The 26,515-nt window shown below is 43.9% G+C and overlaps 1 long non-coding RNA gene across 2 annotated transcripts; it reads left to right on the forward strand.

The window, feature by feature from the left end:
* Positions 1–220: 220 nt before the first annotated feature.
* Positions 221–24,211, forward strand: LOC119567965. 2 transcript variants are annotated; one of them, XR_005227923.2, is made up of 3 exons: positions 221–3,322; positions 12,984–13,173; positions 20,789–24,211. It is a non-coding gene; the product is annotated as an uncharacterized LOC119567965 (long non-coding RNA). The 2 variants fall into 2 exon arrangements; XR_005227924.2 differs by having other exon boundaries at positions 230–444; positions 12,987–13,173.
* The last annotated feature ends 2,304 nt before the right edge of the window (positions 24,212–26,515 follow it).

The raw sequence follows: 26,515 nt of genomic DNA on the forward strand, positions 1-26,515 counted from the left end.
TTCCAAAAATACATGCTAGCTTAAACTGCATTAAGGAGAAAAGAAAGAGGTATGTGTATTCTTCTTCCTTTCAGTATTTCCAGTTTGTCTGATGAGTGTTAAGACTCCGTTTAATCAGATTATTGCACAAACTCGGAAGCAGCTGATGAAACCCTTTGCATTCTAAGTAATTTGGTTATACAACTTTAAAAAAAAGGCAGACAGAAAGATGCAAGGAAGCTTCTAGATCATTTCTTGCCTAACTTTTTTTTTTTCCTGAAGAAATGTTGTTCCAGGGAGTGTCTGACTAGTTCTGCAGCTTGGCAAAAAAGCCAGACGTTACCTCATAGCTGCGGCCAGACAGCCCATTTCTATGCCAAGCAACCGCTGCAGGAGCACACAGCACAGGGCCCTGCTTGATTAGCACTTCTGCTGTTTCAAGAGTCCTGGAGTGTTTTGTTCAAGGTGGGCTGCTGAGTGGGTACTCTGTGTTCTTTTGTGCAAATGTGCTTGCAGGCAGGGGGAGGCTTGGGAGGAGGTAGAGTTGGAGGGGGGACCAGGACACAATAGAAGAGGGCTACATTAATATTCTGCATTCATGTTATCGTTGGGAAACAGGATCTGTTTGTGGTGACCTGTGCAAAAAGCACACGTAGGACTGCATCCTAAAGGTCAAAGCAAATGAAAGAGATGGGAAAACAAAGAGTTGTAATGACAGATCAGGTCAAACTGAATTAAATGCTTAATTGTTTCCCTTGTGCCTCAGCAAATGGCTTTCTTTAAAGCCACGGGGATCTTTTCTTTTCAGCGAAAATCATCAATTCATCAGTGCGCTGGAAGATGAAGAGTGTTTGCAAACATTGCTGCCAATATAATTTTCCTGTCTTCTGCCCCTTCCTGTTGCTTTACCTAGTGTACCTGTGTCTACACACTTTATAATTTATGGGCCAAATTCAGACCTGGGGTAATCCCATAGAATTACACCTGCCTACACATACTGAATCTGGCCCCATCTATGTGCTTAACACCGTTTTTGGTTCATTGTGTTGCTCACAAAAGTGAAGGACAAATAGCACAAGCATGGAGTAGGCTAAAGCTGTCCACCACACAGCTCTGCCAAGGCCCCTCCGTTCTAGACTGCAACACCCCCTGCTGTCACTGTCTCAGACTGACCTCTCCCAACGTACTTGACATCGCTAGTCATGCTGGCCTTGTGCCAGACTGGGCAGGGTTTGTAAAGCAGATGAGAGATCGACTCTCACACTTATTTTACCTGGGCCTCAGTGTAGAGAAATGGAAAAATAGTGTCATTGGCTCACTGCGCCACACATTGACTTATTTTCTCTAGATGCAAATAACATTGGATCCTGCTTTCCGCTTGGACGAAATAAAACAGAAAATGTTTTACGTCAGAATCTTGCCAATGGGGTAATAAGTAACAATAACAATAATAATAATTAATTAATAAACGTTTGCGTTTTTGTCTGGGGATCTCAATGCATTTTACAAAATCAGTAAATTTAGCCTCACACAGCCTCTATGAATTTGGTTGGTATCTTTCGACCCATTTTACAGATGTGGAAACTGAGGGATGGAGAGGTAAAGTGACTTGGCCAGCGTCACCTAGGAAATCAGTGGCAGGGACAAGAATTCTATAACTCCTGACTCCTGGTCCTGTGTTTTAATCACAAGGCCTCACTTCCTCGTGTAAGAGGAATGAATCAACTCCAGTTCAATAAGAATCCTCTTCAGTCTTCAACCAAACCTGAATCTTTTCTTTGTGAATGTGGATTAGTTTATTGTCTTGTGCACCTCTGCTCTGCTGGGTTCTAGCTGACAAGTGCAAGTTAAAACACCTGGTTGAAAGGTCACAATCCAACAAAATGCATTTTTGGTACAGCCAAATGCAAGGTAATACACCTGGGAACAAAGAATGCAGGTTATAACTAGAGGATGAGTGACTCTGTCGTGGAAAGCAGTGACTCAGAAAAGGAATGAGGGATTGTCATAGCTAATCACCTCCTCGTGAGCACAAGGCTGTGGCAAAAGGAGCTGATTGGTTGTTGAATGTATAAAAAGGGAACTATCTAATACAGTTAGGGAAATTATCTTGGCTCTGTACACTGCATAGGTAAGACTGCTACTAGAATACTATGTCCAGTTCTGGTGTCCACATTTCAAGAAGGATGTGGAAATATTGGAGAGAGTTCAAAGGAGGGCCACAAAATGATCCAAGGGCTAGACAACAAGCTTTATGATGGGAGGCTTAGGGACCTCAATCTAGTCAGTTTATTGAAGAGAAGGATGAGAAGTTGATCATTGTTTATAGGTACTTACGCATGGACAAGGTATCTGATAGAATGGGTCTGGGGGTGCAGGGTGGTTCAGTCTTACAGACAAAGGTATAACCAGAAGCAATGGCTGGAAGTTGAAGTTAGATAAATTCAACCTTGAAATAAGACACCATTTCCTAGCAGTGAGGGTAATTAAACATTGGACCGGCTTATCATGGGCGGTGGGGCCTCAGCAGCCGTCTTGTTGAGTGTTTAAAATGTGATAAGCTATCTTTCTAAAAGACAAGCTGTAATCTAGCTTCTGAGAGAAATTCTTCAGCCTGTGTGTTCGGGGGGATGGGTGAGTGCTCTTGGATGGTCATGGTAGTTCCTTCTGGCCATGGAGTTTGTGCATCTGTGAATGCCCCTGTTCATTCCCTTCCTTTATGGGCCGGGGGAGAACAAGATGGCCTGCATTGCCCTCAACATGCTCAGAACACTTCAGCTTTGCATTAAGACAATGACTGTAATCAAATTTCATGCTTCAGACAGTTGCCTGCAGGGGTCAGGAAGGATCTTTTTTCACCAATGCAAAATTAGCCAGGTGGATTCTGTGGGAGTGGGGTTCCCCCTTCTTCTGAAGCATCAGAGATGCCCACAACTGAAAAGAGGACACTAGACAGGCTGCACCAGTGTGGTGAGGTGGTACAAAGAATCCTCTTTCTCAGATGCCTGGCTGGTAGGTCTTGCTCACATGGTCAGGGTCCAGCTGATGGCCAGAGTTGGGATCAGGAAAGAATTTCCCCCAGGTCAGATTGGCGGAGACCTTGGGAGGGTTTTGCCTTCTTCTGCAGAATGAAGATCATTTGCTAGGATCATCTGGGCATGCCTCACCTAATCTATTCCCTGCCATTGCAGCAGCTACTGGTGGCACCTTGGTCTGTCCTGTTTTCTGCATGTGGCACACAACTGGATGAAATTTAATGGAGGTTAAACTCGATGATGTAATGGTCCCTTTTGGCCTTGAACCCTATCAAAGTATGTAAAGCACTAAAGTCCCACGACAGCAGGTACAGTATACGGGCTGGATTCAGCGCCCATTGAAGTCAATGGAAAGGTTCCCACTTACTTCAGGCCCCAAAATGCATTTCAACACCATCATCGGGGAGAGCAGCACTTGGAGGCTTCACAAAAGGAGTGAGGGGATAAAGGCTCAGGTCTGGAGCTGGTTCCAAACTTCCCCAGGAGGAGTAGGAGTTTGGAGCCTCTCTCCAGTTCTGACAATGCCTAGGGAGGATAGGGCAAGTATAGGGGCACATGGCATGCATTTCTCTACTCCAAATGTAAAAATGCCTCATGGCTTTCAAGGAGAGCATCAACCCCTCTCTTCTCACTTCTAGAAACCTGCTACTTCATAAATATCAAACTGTGCTTTCATGTGCAGCCAGGCCCCTTGTCTTTCTTCACCCAGGACAGGCTCTCCTAGCTAAAGCTGCTTTTTAGTTTCAGTTTTCATGGCATAGAATAACAGAGATTGGCCCACCCTGACACCAGACTGTGAGGAACCCTATGGACTTCAGTGGAACTCTACATTTGCCTCACAGGGCCGTGGGTTGGATCTGATTGCAAGATCAGGGCTATAATTTTCAGAGGAGAAAAATGAGTGATATATTTTTGCTAATAAGAATTCGGAGCAGTGACCCTAATCAGGGGTTTGCTAAGAGCTGTGACTTGGACTGATTGTAACCATGGCTCTGGCTTCTTACCAACCTCATCTCTTAATTAGTAAGATAAATATTTTCTTAAAAAATAACATTTTATAATCACAGCAAGGCACTGCAGGGCAAAAAATTCATTGTCTTAATTTACATCTAATGGAGAGGTGGCACTCAACCTTTAGCTTTGTGTTTAAATGCATACTAGTAACCCCTTGGCATATGGGAATGAATACAACACTGTTCATACCCTGTCCTGTCTGTCTCCTTCCACGCAGTGCAAGTATATTTGCTGTGACTCATGGCTACAATTGTTAATGTCTGCATGTGTGTGTGTTTTCTCCCATTTGGTGCCTGTGGACAAAGGAAGAGACACATGAGATAGGGTTTTGAGTGCATGTTTAAATTCTGGAGTGGTGTGCTGTGTAAGTCAGGCTGACTGAATTGGTTAAAACCATTGCTGTTTGATTGATGATGAAATTTTTGTTCATTAGAATGGCTAACCGGAAAGCCTCAAGCCAGGATACGTTTCCTGGAGGCTTGCATGTAGGCTAGAGGAAGTACGTCTGTACAAAGTACAACAGGGTAAGTATCTCAGATCCAAAAGGCTGGATCTTCAGTTAAAAATGGTTATAGCTCCATACACAAAAAGCAAAGCAAACGGTTGAATATTAATTTTATTTTATCCGAAGAAAAAGGACACCAAGAAAGCACAAAAATAAAGTCTCTAGGAACAAGAAGTGTGTGTGTTTGTGTCCATCCTCCACACTGGATGCAGCAATTTGGAAAACAAAATGTCTGCTGTTTCTACAGTCAGGCAGAGTTCTTAGCAGTGAAAAGAAACTTTGCAGGCAGTATGCAGGACAACAAAAACCAACCAGTTCCATTTCAAATTATCTAGCAAAGATCCTTTGGTAAAACAGAGTTTGCTCTTACGGACAGCTGTGAAGAAGCTAATTAAATATACTTCTGGGATGCATTAGTAGTAATCTAGTAGAGGGCAAAAATCCTCCACACTCTGGATGTTTCCATTTCAGACATATTGGAAGGGGTGGGGAGCTGGAAGGAGGAGCTCTAGAGAACCATGAATGGGCACTAACAAGGACCAGTCCAGATGAAGTCAAAGCCTTTCCTCCAAACAAGTAGTTAGTAAGAGACTATACTTGTAGATTCATAGGCACTAACATGGAGGGATTTGGATCATTGTTTTGTGTCTCTGTATGAATGTAAGAAGTTTAGCTGAATGCGTACGTACAAAATGGCTATGGATGCAACTGAAATTTCCTTGGAAAATAATAGCAGTATTAACAGTAAAGAGTAGAACTTGTTTAGCTTGAGGGCCTGGAAAGGGAGCGAGGTGCTTGAGAAAGAAGGGGGTTTATTAGTCTTTGAAAGTGGGTATCTGAGGGATGCTGGAAAGGAGCTACTCTGTCATTATGGACTGCAGTTGGGGATGTTTCAGAGAGTAAACTAGTAATAGAAATATTTTATAGGCCACCTGACCAGAAAGAACAACTGGACCGTAAAATGACTGTACAAATAAAACAGGCGTGTAAAAAGGAGAGAGTGGTAGGAACTGAGGATTTTAACTACTCAGGCATTGACTGGAATACATTAAGGGGAGAAACATAATGCAAGAAGTATGTTTACAGATCAGACAAAGACCCGCTTTCTAATTCAATCTATGCATCAACTGCATGGCTTAGGTATTATGAAATAATACAAAGGGACTGAGTAAGGACATGAGGGGAGAACACTGGGGAAGCCCCAATGATAGGGTCCCAGGGAAAAGACTTTAAAGGTTATATATATAAAGAGAGAGAGAGAGAGAGAGAGAGAGAGAGAGAGAGAGCACTCTTTGAACACTTGGAGTTAGGGTTAGAATGAACTAGTGAACCTTCAGCAGCATCTCTGAACCATTCTGCAGGATTCAGAACATGAACCCAACCCTGGAGTAAATGGAACTACCTTAATTGGCCCCTCGTGGTAACTCCTCGGAAAAGAAGGGGTCTGGGGTGAAATCCTGATCCCATTAAAATCAATGATTAAACTCCCACTGACTCCAATGGGGCCAGGACTTCACTCCTAGTATTTCATGTTTTCCTTATCCAGAAGGATGGGCTCTGAGTATGGAGCTGTAAAGCAAGGCAAAATGGTCTCAAACAATTTCACAAAAATCTTCTTCAGAAAATAGAGGGGTCGGGGGCCATCCCCTCTCAACAATCCCACACAATTCTTGGTTACTCATGGTCACCAAAGGGAGAACCACCAGTAAAGGTAATGATCCAAAAATGCAGAGAGCCAAACTTGAAACCATGCACTTCTGTGTCCACCATAATGTATAAAAAAGTATTTTGCACTTGCAAACAAGGTTTTGCAAGCAAATCAGGTCTGGTGATCACTTTTTTGTGAACAAAAAAGTGATCACCAGACCTGATTTGCTTGCAAAAACTCTTATATATGCATTCTTGTGGGTGCGAACACTTATGTGTGTGTTCTTGCAGGACCAAAAAATTTGAAGACTGGAGCCAGCTGAAAATTTGCCCTACATTTTACAGTGTGTTAGTGCAACAGGGTTTTGATCGTTGCTACCAAACTCTGAAGTAGGTTTTTTAAAAAGGGAAATACCTCCTTGTTTTAGTGTCATTGACTGAATGACCTTCATTTGTTTTTAAAATAAAAGATTTAAGCTTCCAAACTGTTATGAAAATAGAGTTTATTTTAATTTAGAAGACTCCTACCCCATTAATTTTCTTTGCTGGGTGATTACTCAAGGTTACTCTTGGCAGGCTATACAGTGTTATGACTGTGATTTTTTAAAAAAAGTGGAACTGATCAGAGTAGAATTTCCTGTTCAGGAGCGTAAAATTGACAGACAGTAGATGATTTTTGGAACATTGCAGCTTTCAGGAAGCATTCATTGTTTTCCCACAATTCATAGACCTGACTCTATCTCCTATTTCCTGATCTACTGTAAACAATAGATAAACAGCATGGTGGAAGACTTTAAAGGATTATAGGCACTAGTGGAGTGTCTGGCAATGGCTACAGATCTGATTTACCAGTAGTACATGAATGTTACAGGAATCTCCGAATAAACACTGCATTATTTCATTCTGTTGTTTTACAGAATGGTTTCTTTTTTGTAAAAAGGTGAAAAAGAAAAAAAACGGTATCAATAGGTGCCAATGAACTACAGTTCTGTTAGTCACACCACTGGCTATGCAAATCGATAGAAGACTTGGACTATTAAATAAAGATACGTCCTTTGTGTAAAATGTTACCTGATGAGCGAACAGTCTCTACTCTAAAGTTGTTGCATCAAAGGCTCAGGACAAGACCTGGGAAGAGGAGAGAGCAGTAAGCAAAGTCACATAGCCGGTGACTAGTGTGAAAAACAAAGGCTAAATTTTTAGGGGCTGTCATAAAAATAATAGTAAACTGAGCATATATTTTTAAATTACTTAGAATGAGCGCTCCAGGAAAACTCCTCAGTTTAGGTGGAAAGTTTTCATCCGTCCCTAATAAATAATAATAGCCACTTAGCTAAGACTCTGCTAGGAGAGTTGATAGGGTATAATAAAAATTCTGTGTATGTCCTTTTTCATGATAAAATATTGTTATAAATAGTGGATATTTTCTATATGATTTTTTAAAATGTCTGGTTGAATTTCTCATACTTGCTCTGGCGATTTGATGCAATTACTGGCCTCCCAGTTTCTAACATGTTAATTGGTGACGGTAGTGTCAGTACATTTAAATTATCAGTAACCTACTAAAAAGCTACTGCAAAGTAATGCTCCCGTAACAATAACCACTGCAATGCTGTAACCTGCTAGAGGGCTAGTATTTTTAACTCGAGAGCCAAGCTTTGGTCCATGCTGCTGTTGGCTGGGGTTAATTAAACAATCAGAGCAAAGTGATTAGTACATTCTGGGGACTTTAAAAGTTGTGTAGAAGAGTTGATTGAATTTGTGGCAAGAGACTCCCTACATTTTACAAGGCAAACTAAGCAAAATATGAAGATCTTCAGCAATTGTTGGCGTGTTTCTTCCTTAGGGTCTCTGATCCATTGTTTTAATTTATTGGCGTAAGTCACCACTTGCACCTGCATCAGATTTTGCCTGAGCCATCTTGCTGTTCCTGACAGCTGGCTAGGGCAAAAGAAAATCATCCAGCTATGAATGTTTTCTCATAACTTCATAATGAGGGTATCTGAAAAAGTCTAAACCTTTGAGATTCAGACCTTGACTTATTTTTAAAAAAATGGGGCTGGCCATTGACATCTGTGATTAATTTGTGTACCCACACTCTGGTTGCACATGCAACTTGGGTTATGGTGCACACAAATTAATCATCAAGGCAACTGGAAAATACTTCCCTGATTTGCTTAAGTAGTCATGATAATTAGAGGTCAGTTCCTTAGCCACTCTTGCCAGCTGCTTTGTGCCACTCAGGCAGCTGAAAGCTGCCTTAATGGGGCAGCTGGGGATGCCCCCTTGCATAGGGGAACTTCTGGGTGGCATAAAGCCAGGATGACTGGCTCTAGATCACCTGCATAGGGAAGTGTCAGAGGGAAGGCCCGGAGTGGAAGGGGGCCTGGCCAGAGCACCTCCCCCTCCGGCGATCACTAGCGGGCAGAACAATTCCTAGGGGATCATTGCTGCTGGCAGAGTTTAGCAGTCATAAAGTGCAAAGTCTTCAGGCTGCTCTGTAATGCGCTGAACTGACCACCAACAGTGCCCAGCACAGGGGAAGAAGACAGTTCATTTAGAGACATCTTCCCACTCTTTCCCTACCTGCCCTTGTGCTCTGCCAAAGATCAGATCCCATGTATCCAAATCACACAGTCACACCCACCGACATTCTTAAAACCAGGCTGTATTTGTGTAAACTAATTTGTTAAATCCAATATTCCTAGAAATTAGCTTTATCAATTGCTATTAATGTACATCCTACATTTAATTGTTCTTGAAGGGTTTTCATTTGGGCCCTGTCCTCAGTGCAATTAGAGCCATGCTAGGAATGGAATGTTGCCTTTTGAAAAGGAGATTTCGGCTCCAGAATCAGCTAAACGTTGCAATGCTGAGCACAGGAACACCTAAAGACTTTGAAAAACCTGGCCCTAAGTGACTTGCCCAAGGTCTCACAGTGATTCAGCGCATTTCCCCTGAAGATTTGCCAGAAAATATGTGTTCCAGCACAGGTCCTCCTGGAAGTGTCTGTAGTACAATTTTACAGTGGCCACTGACATTATGGGACACGACCTTTCCACTGGGACTGCCAGCTTGTAGTCCTAGCGCTCCTGGTTCCAGGGCAAGTCAGTGTACATACAGTTCCCAGAGGTAACTCAGCCTCCATTTTTATCATGGCTGATCTGGGCCTTTCACTCCTCTCCCTTCCCCTCCACTGCCTCCCTGCTTATAAACTTGTGTGTGTTGGAATATCCTGGAGGGAGGTTCGTTGTGGCTCTAATATATATTTTACAGTCCTGATTTTAGACTCCAGGTTTGCCAACGTGGCTCTGAACACCTGCTAGCCCACCCCGATTCCTTTCCTAACTACCGGGCAATCATTACACCTAACTCCTGCTGGAAGACAAAATGGTGGTGCACGGCACTGTGCCGTGGTTCGGTCAGCAGAGGACAGAAAGGAAGCAGCAAGGCAGCTGGTACCGGCATGACATCCTACTATAAAAAAAGAGTTTTGTTACTGCTGAACCATCTCCAGTTCTCATTGGACGAGGCCTGCAAACCACCCTGCAAGCCAAGTAGCAGACTCATACTTCCAAGGGAACGGTTGATGAGTAAATTTAAGATGGAATAGTGGGAGGATGGGTTCCCAGTATCAGTGGCTGTGAAAATGCCACACCTGTCACTGATGAATCAATCTCTCCAAGTTCTCTTTATCACGTGTCTGTCTGCCTGTCTACCAGAACTGTACTTATCTGGTGGTCAAAGTCACTCAGTCTTATTTACATTATCCATGGGAGTGTGCTGTATTGGCCAGGGAGTGCACTCCTTCTCTTGTTATATTGTGTTGAATGTAACCCTATTAAAATCAGCTCATCCTCATACTAGATTGCAATTTAAGATAACATGTGGTTCTTTTATATAAATTAGACAAGAAAGATTATGTTAAATGCCAGACCCCGTAAGTATTTAAAGAGCCCCTACATTGGTGAGAACAGTTTCTCCCCGAGTCTGTACTTCAGAGCCAAAGAAAACACTTCCCTGACCCCCATTTTTCTTCCTGTTTTGGTTTTTTTAAAGGGCATTTTCCCTATATCTCCTACTAAAATGACAAGCTGTCATGATTCGTGATTTCATTACAGTTGTAGATGTAACTCAGTAGGGAATCTACTAACGTTCACGTGGGCCTTATTCTGATCTCTTTTATAGCAGTTTACCTGCAGTGGAGTTATTCCAGATTTACACCTGTGTAATCGAGATCAGAATTTGCTCCTAATTATAATACTTAACCTCTGTGTAGTTCAGAGCACTTTAAAAGTCATTAACTAATTAATCCTCACAACAGCCCTCCAAGCCACTAATAGTTCCTCTTTTAGAAACGGGGAAACTGAGGCAGAAAGCATAACTGCTAAAGTCACAGATAGCGCCAGCACCAGCTCCAGGATCAGAACTCACTGTCTTAGCACCAACACAGCTTAGTACCTATGCTCTATCCATCATTTTTCACCAGCTTTCCCCACCATCTCCTAGCAGTAATCCCCCCAAACCAGCCTTAGGTTTTTGGGGGTTCGGGTCAGGCCTGCTAAGTTATCACGGATAGATTTTGGGTCCCAGGGGAAAATACATTTGAAAACCACAATGTATCTATAAACTAAAGTGATTGTTGCCCCTCCAGTGCCTGCCAATGCATATATGTTGCAGTTAAATGTAGTAAACCTGCATATCTATGTGTTTGGGGGCGGGGGGGCGTAAGCTTCTCTTGTAATGGCCAGATGTGAAACAGAAAAACTACAAGACACCATGTTTCTTATCCAGAGGATTTTACATGCTGAAGAGGTATATATTTACCTAGACAGGTCTTTTTTCTCTTGTATACTGACTCAGGTTATTATGGTAACTTGAGTCAGTCACACGCATTTTTATAGCATATGGGGTCACATGCCTAGTCCCATTGAAGTCAGTAGGAGTTTTCCCATTAGCTTCAGTGGAACCAAATCTATCCAAGTGTTTGCTCATGTAAACACTAAAGAGAAAATGGCTTTGCTGGCCCATGCTGATGCTAACCAGGGTTAACATTAGTAATAGGCACAACAGGTCAGAGAAGATGAAAACTGCATCAGGCCAGTAGAATATTTTTTTTTATCAGTTTGGGTGGGGAGTTTGATTGCCTCTTCCCAACCCTCACTGGACAGACTTAGAGCTTGTCTACAAAGGAGAATTTCCCAGCATCCCTATACCGGATATATATTCCACGATGGTTAAACTGATGTAACAATAGCAGAATAACAGGTTTCAGAGTAGCAGCCGTGTTAGTCTGTATTCGCAAAAAGAAAAGGAGTACTTGTGGCACCTTAGAGACTAACCAATTTATTTGAGCATAAGCTTTCGTGAGCTACAGCTCACAATTATTCCAATATAGATATGCCAGGAAATTTCCCTTTGTGGACAAGTCTATTGAGGGAAGAGGGGAAAGTGAGCTTGTTGAAGGATTACGAAGGAGGAGGGACCTATAAAAGTTCAGATAAGCTTTAAATAAACCAATCCAAACCTTTGGAGTTTTCCCCATCACTTGTCAAAGAGGTCAAGTCACTTCAATCCAAGGGAGAGGTGGAGAGGTGGAGAACAAAAGGGGCAAGGACACAGATTACTTTTACCAAGGTAGTCAGTTGGACAGGGGAACTAGAGGAGTAATTTCTAAGAAAAAAGGCATGGTGCTTGGACTTTAGATTATTTGCTTTTGGAAGGTGTGAGTCATTAGGAGAGAAAAGAAAAAAAATCTTTGTCTCTGGTCGCTATGCAGTCCTGTAGAACAGTAGTTTCTATGTTTATTTCTGTGTTTTCCAGCACTGAGCTTGTTGCCACGCATCATCATGAAACTAGAGTTTGTGCACACTCCAAAGAGAAAAGCAAATATTCGCCAATACAATAGCAGCTGCTTCCAACAGTAACAACTGACGCAAATATGTTAAACATATCGGGGTAGGAGGTATAATTAAAAGAATCAGGCATTCTTTGTAACCTTCCCTTGCTAGAGATTTCTTATATATATAACAGAAGTGACTGGACTGGACTGGATTGGAAGAGCACCCAGAGCAAGCTGGAAAGAAGAAATCTTTGATTTCCCCCTTTGTTATGATTGTGTCTCAAAAGAGAGAGAAATACTCCCTGTTAAGTTACTCTGTTAAAAAACATGGGCAGCAGGAGATTTGATGGTTTGATCTTCTTCGAGTTTTTTATTCCTTAAGTTTGACATTTCAGTGCTAGAATTCTGCCCCTTAGTTTTGTTTTCACATCTCTTTACCATGTTTGGGGGGGGGGGGGGGGGGAATTGGTTGTTTTTGTTTTTCTTTCTTTTTTTTTTTTTTTTAGAAAAGTTGAAAATAAAATGTGAACAAAACAAGCCTGTGTTTGTGAGACGCTGTATCTTCCACAATCAAGCTATTGCCTTTCTCCAATTTTGGTTGGGGTTTTATTATTTGGTTTGGTTTTGGATTTTCAGCCAACTTTTACCTCAAGGTTGATTAAAAGCAGGATTTTGTCACAATGTTTATTGTTTACACTAAAATCAGCCCATTTCAGGGGAAATGAACTTACAGAAGTCAGGTGTGCTGATGCCATGGCAGCTTTTTGCAGACTGGCTAAGGTGGCTTGAATCACTGCACAGTTCTTGCTCCCTCTGGCCTCTCCTCCTTTTGGGATAGACTCATAAACTGACAGGAACACTAGAGATATTCCAAGGACCTGTCGTTCACAGAAGCTGGCAGACTGCACCATTCTTATACCCCTCAAAATAAAAGATTCCTAAAAGTATTCTCTTTTTCTAGCAGGGTTGTCTCCCTCCCATCTCACAAGAAGAGATTCTGATACACAGATATATTCGGTTTCCACAGTGCCCTTGCCTCCTGCACACACTCCCACACCATTATATTTTCTGAGGCTCAATGCTGCGCACTGTCTCTTCATGGTAAATCTAATGGAGTCATTCAGAAATGCCAAGAAAAGACAGCCTAGCAGGTAAGAGCCAACGTGCCCCTCGCGTGCTTTCTGAATTGCTTTCATGCTTGGTGAAACTGGCAGGGGAGGGGGGGAAACACTCTGCAGCTCCAGTCTAGACCTCCCCTGCTGTTCAGGGAATGAGAGAATTTGCAGCCGGAGTCGCTAGCCTGGGTGAAATCATAATAGTACCATTGACATCATACAGTGTTTGAAGGACTTGCAGACCCAACACCCTGTCAGCTGAAATGTCTCACACTTGCACTGATGCTCTGTTGTGACTGAGGGACCCTGATAATGATGCCAATTGTGCTGCTTTCTCATGCTACGACTAACGTGTGGATCAGGACAGCTCCAGTGAGATTTTAACTGGATCAGGAAGAGCCCCAGATCTGCTGTAATATAAGTAAATGGTACTTTATCTTCCCATTTATATTTAAAGTGGTGTTGTTGCCGTGTTGGTCCCAGGATATGAGAGAGACTAGGTGGGTGAAGTAATATCTTTTACTGAACTAACTTCTGTTGGTGGAAGGGACAAGCTTTTGAGCTTCCTGGAGCTCTTCTTAAGGCCTGGAAAAGGAAACCAGAGTGTCCAAGCTAAATACAAGGTGGGACAATCCCACCCCTGACTGACACCATTCTGTGGCAGTTATCAAGATTATGTCCCCCAAAATCTCATAGCCTCCTTCAAATATCCTCTTCCAAATATACACTCCCAGAGCTACTGAGACATTGTAAAAACTAGAGAAAAAACAAGGTATGATACAGCTGAACAGTGACTTCTCAGCAAATCAGCTTGTAACGACGTGGAGGCTTCTGCAGCCTTCAGAATTATTTGGTGCTGGTTGACCAGAATTCTGATCATGTGCCCCGGCTTATTTTCTGAGCTGCTGCTGACTTTTAAGACCTACTGCATGGCTAACTGATGGAAAATAAAACCATTATGTGTGCTACTGGCAGTGCGGGTAGGGAAGGATCTTGTTATGAAGGCCATATATGGCACACTGGCCTGTGCTATAACTGTATATTTCAATTGTGCTCTGCAAACTTTGCCCCTGCAAACTAATGGAAAAGAGCTAGCTGGCGCACAGATTCATTTTCGAAAGGAAATGAGAATATAAATTCATTTAGGAAATGACATGTCAATTTTTCTTTTCCCTCTCCCTCTCATAATAAACTGTATGACTGCCAGGAATTTTTGTGAAAATAACACTTGCTTTTTTAAAATCCTGTTTGAGTATTATGAAGGACCTAGAGACTGATGTGTCATATTTAAGTTCTCAGCAGAGGTAATCCTCACTAAACAAATGAGGACATCTCCCTCAGTTTTACTGCTGACAATGATATCAGTGTAGGATGCAACATTACTTCACTGAAACTTTGAGAAAATATATAACCCATTTACTTAATGGACTGAGCTGTAATGTCATCGCTTAAGTGAATCCCATGAATAAAGAGCAAGATGAAGTAATTGCTTCCAAAACACTTCTGGAATGAAGCAAAGATTCATGGTGGTTGGTCTCCTGGGGCCCCATTGATAACTTGTTTTCATCACCGTTTGCTCTACTGTGACATAGAGACCACTTTCCAGGTGATATTACAGGGTTAGCTCAATAGGTGGGGCTAACCATAGGACACTTGTGGTCTCGTCTTCTTAGATTGTGGTGTGGGTTGGGTTAAAGTGTAGTAGTACTAGAGAGAGAATACATTCTAACCACACTGCTGAAAATTACAATGGTGGTGAGTCAAATATTTTTGAATGTGAAGTGGAGTACACTAGGCCTTAATAGCTAAAACGTGCTGGTCTAATGAACTGAAGACAAGTTCAGAAGCCAGGCCCTCTGACTTCCGTCTCACGCAGGCAGACTGCAGCAGAGCTGGGAGTGAAACCTGGACCTTTGGAATCCTAGTTGCAAGGCTTAACCCCATGATCGGCCATTTCATTCTTCCATTGTCTGTGTGACCTGCGGCAAATCGTTTAGACCAAAATTTTTAAACTTGAGTGCCCAAAGTGCGAAGCACTTCTATAAAACTGACCATATTTTCCCAGCTGCGGAGCACGTGCACCTCTCATTGCAGGCTACCACACACATACCTACATCAGCACCAACAAACTAAACAGAAGCCTGTGGTGCAAGTCCTAGCTGGGATTATTTCGACACAAGTGAAGAAACATTAATGGGCTGATGCTGCAGTCTGTACTGATTCACTACAGTGGGGAATTTTACATGAGTAAGGTCTGTAGGATGAAGTTTAATTTGACCACATCTGCAGATAACCCTGTTGCTCTGGCTTCTCTCCAAAGAGGGAAATCTTCTGCAGATGTACATGAGCAGACCTAAGAGGCGGTGGAACTGGTAGTGTTCCACTGCAGAGGACGGGGGCAAGAAGCTGGCATGCTACCACAGGGGTCTGCAATCTCTCTGATCGGCAGTGAGTCCCTCCCTCTATCCCAGGACTCAGGGATTTGTGTGGGGACCAGGAGAGGGGTGTTCCGTGGATCTACCATTACTCGCATCCACCATCAGAACCCTCCCGCCCTGGAGGTGGCGGAGCAGTTGTAAGGGTATGGAGACAGTCCTGTAACTGCAGCAATGGCTGAGGAGAAGCACTGCTGCTAACCCACAGAAGAGGATTACTTCCCCTTGAGTGCCACAGAACCCTGCCTGTTAACTTGGATTTCACGCTAACTCCTGAACCTCAACAGCCCATGCTATTCCTAGCTCGCTTAACTTATTCTCCGCATGATGCACCTGTCTGCTGTTCTCGTTTAATTCCAGCATTTCCTTTCAAAATAGTATCTGCACAATGCATTTTTTGTCCCCCTTTACTTATATTTGCTGGACACTTTGCGTGAGCTGAACTATTGAGTTCTTTCCATTGAGTTTCTGTCCTTCCAGTCACTCTGGAAAGTTTGAAGTGAAGAGGTAACTTGCAACTACTGGAAAGGAAAAGAAAAAATATACAATCACACTCAACATTCTAAGGATTGCTCAGGAGAAAGGCTAGTATTGTGGGTAAAGCCCTAGGCTGAACTCAGGAAACCTGGGTTCAATTCCTCGCTCTGTCACAGACTTCCTGGGGGATCGTCAGCAACTCATTTAATCTCTGTGTGCCTTATTTTCCCATCTTCCGCTTATATGTTGTATCCCCTTATTCCACCCATTGTTTGTCTTATCGGTTTAGATTGTGGGCAGTTTGGAGCAGGGACAGTCTTTTATAATGTATATGTACAGAGCCTAACAGAACAGGGCCCTGATCTTGGTTGTGGCTTTTCAACCCTTCTGTATAACAAATGATAATACAAAAATAAAATACCTTGACTGTCAGTGTTCCTGCATTTCCTAAACAAAGGCTCTGGCTGCTGAATGTATCTATCAAAGCAAACAGAAGAAAAACAACTTCAGTTCTTTTTATAACAGCAGTAAAATAATCTAAGAAAAATCTGGCCCAATGTCCCAGTTGTGCTGGGAATAAATAAAAGGGCTGAGAACTCTATAAGTACAAACCCAGGATACTTGAGACCCGATATTTTGTCAGCCAGAGGAACAAAGATAATGGAGATGTGGTGATTAAAGTAGGGCAAGGTTTTCATATCAAGTTTGTCTCAAGGAACTGAGTATTCTGCTCCGCTCTGCATTAAGAGCAGTTTATCTCATTATAGTCAGTGGAGAGGGAAGAATTCTTTGAAGGGAAAAGGGACTGCATGGTTTCTAGATACCTGACTTCTAAACAAAATGTCTTGTGGGATTAAAGCAGCAAAAAGTTTGACAACGACAAAGAGTCTACCTTAGAAAAAACCTGTCAGCAGGGCCAATAGTCTTTTGTAAAGAAGTACTTTATGCATGGCCAGGGATTAATCATGGACATGCCAGCACAGGAAGAAAAATAAAAAAGGGGTAGCTGACATTCAGATCTGGGCATGGGGCAAGAGCTCTTTATGTTCACCAGTTCCAACAGATGCTGGCTACAGAGGCTGTCCCGATGGTGTTTGTGCTACAGGGCAGCTTGGGGCAGGGGAGAGAATGCCGTGAACTAGAGCAGCCCCAGAATCAGAAGGGTGCTCCAGCCAGTAGAAACCCTGGGAGAAAGAGAGGGAGGGAAGAACAGAGGGGGTAAAATGGCACCCAGCCAGGGCCACCGCTCCCCCACGCTTCCACACTCACAACAGTGCAGCGGAGATTCCTCCCCACCCTACTTTGGGGAAGCTAGGACCCAGGTGGTGCCTCTCCTTTCCCTCCCACTGCCCACTTACATACCCCAGCCCTGTGGCCTTGGGGAAAAACTGCAGAGAGGAACCAGCCAAAGTCACGCACTGAGGGGAGCGGCTGCAGAAACACCTGAAGCGGGGCCCTGCAGACATTCAAGCCACGCCTTCACTGCATAATGCTAAGCATGGGGTAAGTCACCTCACGGTAACCTAACTCATGATAGCACAACCACATTACTGTACTGTCACGACCTCTGTCTGCCATGGTGCCATATCTAGCCGTGACAAACCAGGCAGCTGTCTGGGCACATAGCCCAAGATTCAGAGTGCCACAACTCACTATGCTGCTCTGAACTCACATTTCCAGGGTATCGTGGCACACGTCTGCCCAGCCTGGGGCTCGTGGAAGGAAGTAGTCTAGGCCTGTGGAGTTCATTTCCTGTCATGCCTTCTACCCCTGTGTAGATGAGGAAACCATCTCCCTGCTTTGGGATAACCCTGTGTTCCCTCCCCAGGGACAGATTCCATTCTCTGCCCTACCTGTATGTGGGCTGCAAGTCAAAGTCCCTCGTTCCCCAGTATCCATGGCCACTTTCAGAAAAGGATCCTTTACTATAGGCAGCAGCCTCATGGCTGCTGCACACATGACTTGGGCTTTTCTCACCTTTGAGTAGGCATCACACATGAAATCCTCCTTATCTGCCTCGATTTCCCCACTTTCAGCTGGGGTCTCAGCTACAGCAACATGGAGCTTTGTGTGAAGCTGGAGAAACTGCCAACTGCAGGGAACTATGCAGACACAGACTGATAGTCCATTTCCAGTCAGAGGGCTTATGGGAAGGGATTGGCAGACCAACATGACTCAATCCTTGTGACTGCCCATGGCTCTCATTACCAATGCAGTTACCTCAGGGTAGCAATGCATGTTAACAGCTCCCTTGCAGTCTTCCTTATAGCTCAGGATGACCTTTGCCATGTACCACTGACAGAGAAATGTAGATGTGGAACATGGGGCAGATTAAGGGAAAAACTGGCAGTTGAGGCTGAGTTTGGTCTGTGGTGAAGACAAGCTCTCAGAGAATTGTCAACAGTTCTGACTGGACTTGCTCTGCCCTGTTCTGAGTGGCTGTTTCCTCCCACCTTCTCCCTCTCTCCCTCCCAGTCTCCTCAACTCAACTTCCCTTCACACCTGTCTCTCTTATCGTCTTCTCCCCTGCACTATTGTTCTCGGCCCCCTTCCCTTCAATGTCCCCTCTCCATTTGGTTGATCTCCTCCTAAAATCATGGCACTAACACAAAGGTTGCTGCCAGCACATTGTTCACTTTGCTTGGATCTTATCCCACTTTCCCCCCACCCCGTGTCTGTCTTGTCTATTTAGACGGTAAGCTCTTCAAGGCAGAGAGGTAGCAGATTTAAAACAAACAAAAGGAAGTACTTCCTCACACAGCACTCAGTCAACCTGTCGAACACACAGCCAGGGGATGTTGTGAAGGCCAAAACTATAACAGGGTTCAAAAAGAATTAGATAAGTTCAAGCCATCAGTGGCTATTAGCCACGATGGTCAGAGATGCAACTCCATGCTCAGGGTGTCCCTAGCCTCTCGCTGCCAGAAGCTGCGAGTGGGTGGCAGTGGATGGATCACTCAATTATTGCCCTATTCTGCTCATTCCCTCTGAAGCACCTGGCATTGGCCACTGTCAGAAGACAGGATATTGGGCTAGATGGACCATTATTCTGATCAACGATGGCTGTTCTTATGTAGAGACTGTTTGCTTCTCTGCCTGTAGAGCAACTAGTACAATGGGGTCCCATTCTTGGCTTGCCCTTAGGAATTACCATAATAAACATGATCAATAATGATAATGAAATTCCATGCTACCTTATTGCATGGCCCGAAAGCATCCCAGTCACCCCAGCAAGTGCTGGGCTGTATTCTAGAGTATAGCCAACCCAGTGCTCAGTCACTTACTCGCAGGTCTGAATGAGGTTACATTGCAATGGTATTCCAATAAATAATATGCCAAGACCTTCAGCCCGGCAAAGATTTCCCCCCGGAACCTTTTTATTCATTCATCATCTGCTTAAATGGACCATCCTTCCAGGGAGAAATGTTTTTCACCCAGCTGGGATATAGTATTCCTTTTTCCTATGATATGTTAGCTATTTATGTGTGCACAATATTGAGATATTGTTATGGTAACTTATGTCTTATTATTGCTTCCACATATAATGCAATCACAAATGCTGGTTTTAAAGGTTCCAAACTGCCTTCAGACCCACCCATGTAACTCGCATTGACTCAATGTGATCTGTACATCCAGTTCTGAGGGCTGAGCTGGGCTGCAAATATCTCATTTAGATTTCAGGTTGGTTGAAGAATTAGAAATTACTGCGAAAAAAGGGACACTTTTGTTTGGTGACATTTTTTCACATTTTTCTAGCTTTTCTCCACACCCATGAGGGCTAGACACTTGCTTTTTTCCTTTCAAAAGAAATCTAAAATTCTGAGCTAATCACATGAGCCCAGGAGATGGGACTTTAATAAAAACACCAGAGATTGTGAGACTCACACTAAAGTCGTGAAGTTGGGAACACTGTTCCCAACGCATCCAGATAAGTTTGTGTGCACTGTAGGAAGTGATTACATGGTGTAAGACACTTTTACGTCTCTCTGTCTCTCATAAACAAACACACACACACCACGGCTAAAACTTTTTTTCAGATGATTCAGAAAAGACTAATCCCATCATGGGACCTATCAGGGCAACAGCAGCCTTGCCCAGTGTATCATGAGCTAACAAAGGGAGAGGCTGAGCCATGCTGAGAGCTGAAGGACGAGTCAGGATACTAACAGGAAGCCACAGAGTAGATGGGAGCTAAGGGAGAGTGCAAGCGCACGGCTCGCTGCTGTACCTCATCTGAAGACTCAGTGAGAAAGACCGCTCTGAGGGGACACAAGCTGTCTAGACTAATCCTGAATACTAACCGCCTGCTATTCAGAAGTGCTGAGCATGCCCACTAGCCACTGATGTCAATGAGTACTCAGTACCTTTGAATATGAGGACATCATAAACAACTCTAACTCCTCCGCCATGTTACTGCTTCCTGTCGTGTTCAGTGTACAACGATGAAAAAAATAAAAAGTCTGGTCTCCATCTCTGAGGCTGGTGGTGTTCTTAGGAGGGATCAGTCCTAGCGGGCGTAATGTGATGTGCTAGCAGCCGAGACTCTGTAAAAGCACAGCAGCTAATGGCGAGAAAGGGAAATCCGCTTTGAACCAGACGTACGAAACCAAAGGAGGGCTTTTGTTTGGGTTTGTGTGTTTTTTCGCATTCTTGGGAGATGCTGCAAAAATGTTCTAGTCTTTGGAGATGCAGGAAGCATTTAGAAAGGTTGCATTCTTCTTTCTTTCTTCTTTTTTCAGAGACACATCACCTGCAAACAGGGCCCGAGATCTACTGAGACAAAACGGTTTTCAAAAACCCAACATGAAGACTGTACAATGAAAACCCACCTCTGATCTTTGCCTGCATCTCCCCAAGCAGCCGAAGAAACACCTTTCATGCTGAGTTTTTGTCTTTTTCTTTCTGTCTTCTGTGAATATTTTTATCCTGATTTTTTTTTGTCATCCCATGCAGCAAAAGAAACTGCTCATCTTTGCTCTGCCTATTTGATGTGGTAGAAAAGCCAAAGAGACAATCTGTAAAAGTGCTTTCTCCGTTTGCTAGATTTTTTTTTCCTATACAGACTGTGAGTCGGAGAAAGAGGTCAGGGACTCAGGTTTCTCTTTGTTTTTTGTGCCCAGCTGCTGTTCCTGTGTTAAAGCGCGAGGTCCAGATAAATAAGGGAATGGAAACAGAGGCAATCTATTCAAAATAAAAGGTCTGTCCCCAAAAGTCTGGGGAGATAGAGGATCTATTGTGCCCTGGGCAGTATTCAAGGAATCTTTTGCAATCTTGATGCTGGAGCTACGATACCCAGTGACTTACTGTGCCCTTACCAGAGGGATCATCCAAGATCTGAGCTGCTTCACAAGGATCCCAGCTTAAGTCTTATTTGAGTGCCACTCTGCCGGGGACCTTGTCCAAGGGGAGGAGGAGCTCCTTGCGACTATCCAGAGCCACCCAGAGTAACTCAGACAGTATCAACCTGAGCCCCAAAAGGAGGGCAGTGACAGTGCTGATGAATGTGGCAAGGATGATAGAGGTAGACCTTGGAGATGCAGAGGAGGCTTTGGATGGATAAGAGAGAGCTCTGAGCTGTGAAAGTCAGACCTAGATTGGAACCTTCCCGTAGTCTGAGAGTACTGGAATCTATTCTTTAGGCTTTGACAATTGTCATGATAGGGGCCAACTGTAATATTCAGATCTGGAGCCAAAATTTCCCCAAAAGCCTGGGGGGGGGGTTGGTTTGGGCCCACCTGTAATGTAGATGGGGGGGAGGGATAGCTCAGTGGTTTGAGCATTGGCCTGCTAAACCCAGGGTTGTGAGTTCAATCCTTGAGGGGGCCATTTAGGGATCTGGGGCAAAAAAAATTGGAGATTGGTCCTGCTTTGAGCAGGGGGTTGGACTAGATGACCTCCTGAGGTCCCTTCCAACTCTGACATTCTATGATGACTTTTCCTGGAAATTATAGCTAAGGAAAGGGAAATCTGCAGATGCCTGGGTCAAATCTCATGTTTCAGAGCAAAAGGAGCTGATCGCTCCAGAGGTCAAGAAGGAACTCTCTGCTCCACCCCTTTGCATAACTGGCTGGAAACATTATGGGTTAGGCTTTTATCCTTGCTGTTCCTCAGAAGCATCTGGGTATTGTCCACTGCCCCAGAGTCAGGCTATTGGACTAGATGGGCTGATGAGGTAGAGGAGTGTCTCTGGCAGGCCCCTCCTGCTTTTGATGAGGTCAAACACTATTATGGGCACTCACTCCGTTTGTTCGAAAGGGATCAAGGAAAGCAACTGCACTGTTGTCAGTTAATAAGACAGCTGGGCTTTGTCTCCATGCGTGAAAGCCTGGTGTGGAATGGACTGATTTAGCAAGGGAGTAAGCAATTATGAGAACAGAGAAGCTGGTTACATCCAATGTATAAAGCAGGAGTGGCCAAACTTACTGACCCTCCAAACCACATACAGTAATCTTCAGAAGTTCAAGAGCCTCAAGACACGCACAAGGCACCACGTGGCGGCACTTGCTGGGGCACGGAGCTAAAGCCCTTAGACTCTCCTCCTCCCCCCGCAGGGAAGAAGCCCCTAGTCCCACCACCCCACTGCAGGGCAGAAGCCCTGAGTTCCCCTCTCCCCCCCCTCCACCCCCCGCCCCGCAGTCTGGAAGGAAGAGAATTATGTGGGGGGCATGGGAGGCTCCGCAAGTCGCACTTTAATTGTAATAGAGTCACGAGCCACAGTTTGGCCATGGCTGGTATAAAGAGCTTTGAAAACCAAGAGAGCAATTTGAATGTGGGCTTTGTAGCTGGCTAAGGGTAGGGTGTGTACCAGCTTTCTTGAGTGGGATGTGAGTCTTGCCACAGATTTCTACATCAGTGGGAGCTGCAAGTTTTCAGCACCTTTGAAAAATCAGGCCAGTTTTTAGTCTCCTAAATACGGATCTAGGGGCCTAATTTTAGACAGCCACGTTTGAAAATATTGGCCCTAGAACACAGAGTTCAGGCTGAATTTGAAGGGTGGCTCTCACATGGGTTCTTCCATCACTACCATGTGAGATTAGTGCTTGCATCCAATAGGCACTGAGCCACAACCAGCAAACACATCCAGTCTGCCAGCTGGACTTCAACCAGACATCCAAAGGTGAAATCTTATCTCCATGCTTGAGAGAACACAGGAGGAGGTGCAGATGGTCTCTATAAACCATTGCAGGAAACAAAGTACACTCGATAAGGGGAAAGGGAAGAAGATGACGAAAATGGCTAATGCCAACGATTGTGTTAAAGACTTTGACCGTGCCTTATGGGAGACTGCATAGTTAAAATATAAATAAACTGACTTTAAAACATCCAGGCTGGAACAGTAGCTGCTGAGCTGAATTTAAATCACCTTCTGTAGCTGTTGGAATGTTTAGCACTGTAGGGGAGAGGGGTGTTTTTTTTTTCCTATTACATAATTTTCTTTTCAAATCTCTGGAGCAGCATATTTAATTTATTTTTTTTTAAAAAAGCCACCTGAGATGCCCACACCTCTTTTCAATATTTTACAAGTAACATGAAAGACGACATAGGTTCGAGAAGGGGAGCTAATAACCCAAATTGTCCTTGATAGCCCTCTTCAAGCAGTCCTTTGCCTTTATCTGAAAACCTGAACATTTTCAAAGAAAAAATGTTGGTGAAAACAAAATATTTATCAAAAAGTTTCCACATGTGTGCAGGGGGTGCACCTGGGAAAGGGTGTGTAATTATTTCCTAGTTCTAAACTATCCTCTTCCAATGGACTTATACATATTATGTGATCGACCATGCAACCATTGTGTTGGCAAGTACTTATAAGAGAAGTCCCATTGACTTGAGTGGGACTACTTTTATGAGTAACTGATAACAAACAACTGCAACTCAGCAGCACAAGGTCTATGTACCATATAAGTTCTATTATGAGGACTTAACTGATGCATTGGCTTTGTTCTGATCCCCGGCTAAGAAGGAATGTCACCCCATTCTGACCAAGAGCTGCGCCATCTAAATCTATATATAGTTCAGCATCTTTAGATCAGCCCTTGACAATGTTAGATTTAGTATTAATTTCATAGTATGTTTATGCCTCCAGCGGATGCAAGACAATCCTAAAGCCCTTTTCCCCCTTCCAAAATGGTATATGAGACAAATAAATCTACAGGACTCTCTTAGACTGACTGCTGATTCATTTCTGATTCATAAAAATAAACAGATAGCAAGACATATGTCTGAGCCAAACAGCATTTACTCTGTGGGAACATGTAAATGTAATAACACACTTTAACAGGGTTAAACAACATTAGCCCTCTGATTTGTCATTATTAGTGTCACTAATTCTAGTTTCATGAACATCACTGAAAATATATGGCACACAAAAAACAACCACCATAATGTGAGTACGTCCATCTGTCTTTCGAGAAGAAAAACAGGCTTGGCAGGGACAGCAGATCTGCATGGATTTAAAAATCGCAATTTTTTATTCATTAAAATGTGGTGATGGTCTTGGAGGGGATGGGAAAAATGACCCCCCATTACAGCCCAGCAATTTTCTTTTCCCCCAACAGCTGGGCAAACTCTGCTGACAGATACAGAGGCCTAACATTGCTCCCAGTGACGCCAATGGCAGAACTCCCGATTGACCTTCTGTGGGAGAAGGACCCCATCCCAAATGTCTATTGCTGTCAGCCGTGCAGCGCCCATGACCCCCCAAAGGGAGTGAACTGGTTTCTTTTCTGCCCCAGGCATCTTCAGCAAATTGCCAGCTAAGCTTTGAGTCCAGACTTTTTATTGCGGCTGAGGATAGCTGATGACTGGCTGGGCCAAAGCTTGCGGAGTCTGAGGCACACTCCACATTGCCAGCCACAGGCACACAGCTCCTAGGGTACGTACAGGGACTGCTCCTTCCATGCATCCCAGGGGCAAAAAATACCCCCAACTGGATGGGGAGGAAGCAAGACCATGTGCTCCCCCGGCCCAAAAGCTGAACCATGATGAGCTCCCTGAGGTACAATCCTTATTTCAGTCCTGTGGCAGTATAGCTCTGCACCATTCCCTCTTCCGGGGTCTCCCTATGTGACGCAATCTAACCCTAACAGTAGAAGGCCGCAGCCTCCTGTGGCATACGTGGCTAACAACGCTTGGCTGCAAAAGTTGGGGGGAGAACAATCATGAAGACCACACCAATACAGGGACCCTAGAGGCACATGCTAGTGCTGCAATCTCTCTGCCTCGTCTCCCCTCCTCCAAATGCTAACCTGAGACAAACATATGGCATATGCTTTGTCCGCTAGTATTTCTCTCTTTCCTTCTCCGCTCTTTTCCTCGGTCTCTTCGTGCTAGTTTTTCACTCCACCTGCTGTCTGTTCACGCTCTTTTTCTCTCTTCCCCTATCTCCACTCTCATTTTCACAGCCCCTCTCCAAAAGAGAAGGTGAACCCAACACGTTTCAAAGTATGAGGTGAGGCAACACTCTCTGAGCAGGTTTGAAATAAGGCAAAGTGAGCTAGCCCATCCCCTGGCAGGGTGATGAAAGAGTAGGAAGAAGGTAGACTGAGTTTTGGATACCAGGTAGAGCACAGGGTAAGCACCTATTTTAATCTTCTCTAGTATCTGTGCATTGGCTTGTACAAGCAATGCTGGTTTTCTCAGGTAAATTGAGCCAACAGGGTAGCAAAGTCGCTGATGGGAATTAAACATTGCGCACTAAGCTACAGTCATTTCTTTCTGACACGTTAAAATATTCTAGGTGCCAGAAAAACCAGTGTGTATTAGTGCCAGAAAAACCAGTGTGTATTAGTCCATATTTTGTGGAAGATAAGCCTAATCTTTACGCTCATCTCAAATGGGACTTTGGGGGCTGGATTGAAAAAGTCTGTCTAGCATCACTGTAACTTCTGGCAGTGCCTGCTTCTTAGTGGGCGATCTGTTATTTCACTGTTATTGCTAAATTCTAATAGTCATACTGCTCAGTGATTCACAATAGATATTGCTCTGCCTACCATGGGAATGGGGAGAACACATATCCATGACCAATTAGTCATCTACCAGAAGTTATTAATACTGTACTTATCACTGGAGTCAATCAAAGCTCCAGGTAATGGTGGCACATTCTAGATCCTGCTCCATTTGAAGAAGAGATCTGAAAAGGCAAATATTTGCAGATCTTTCTATAATACAGACCAAACTGAGATTGGAAGGGATGCCTAGACAACAGGGGCCTGATTTTCAGAGATCTTGAGCATCCACTGATCCCACTGACTTCCACTGGAGTTCTGCTTGCTCAAAACCTCCTAAAAAATATAGCCCCTAATCTGAAAAGTCAAATCCCTTAGGATTGAACTGTCAGGTTCAAATCTTAACCAGTTTAGCCCCTCATCATCTTGAGGTAAATGAACTGGGTGCAGGGTACTGTGTCTGTGTGTCTTTTATCTGTTTTCTACATTAAAGATCCCAGATAACTAAGAGGATGTTTTCCT

Source organism: Chelonia mydas, chromosome 13 (genome assembly GCF_015237465.2).
Source record: "Chelonia mydas isolate rCheMyd1 chromosome 13, rCheMyd1.pri.v2, whole genome shotgun sequence".
NCBI lineage: Eukaryota > Metazoa > Chordata > Testudines > Cheloniidae > Chelonia > Chelonia mydas.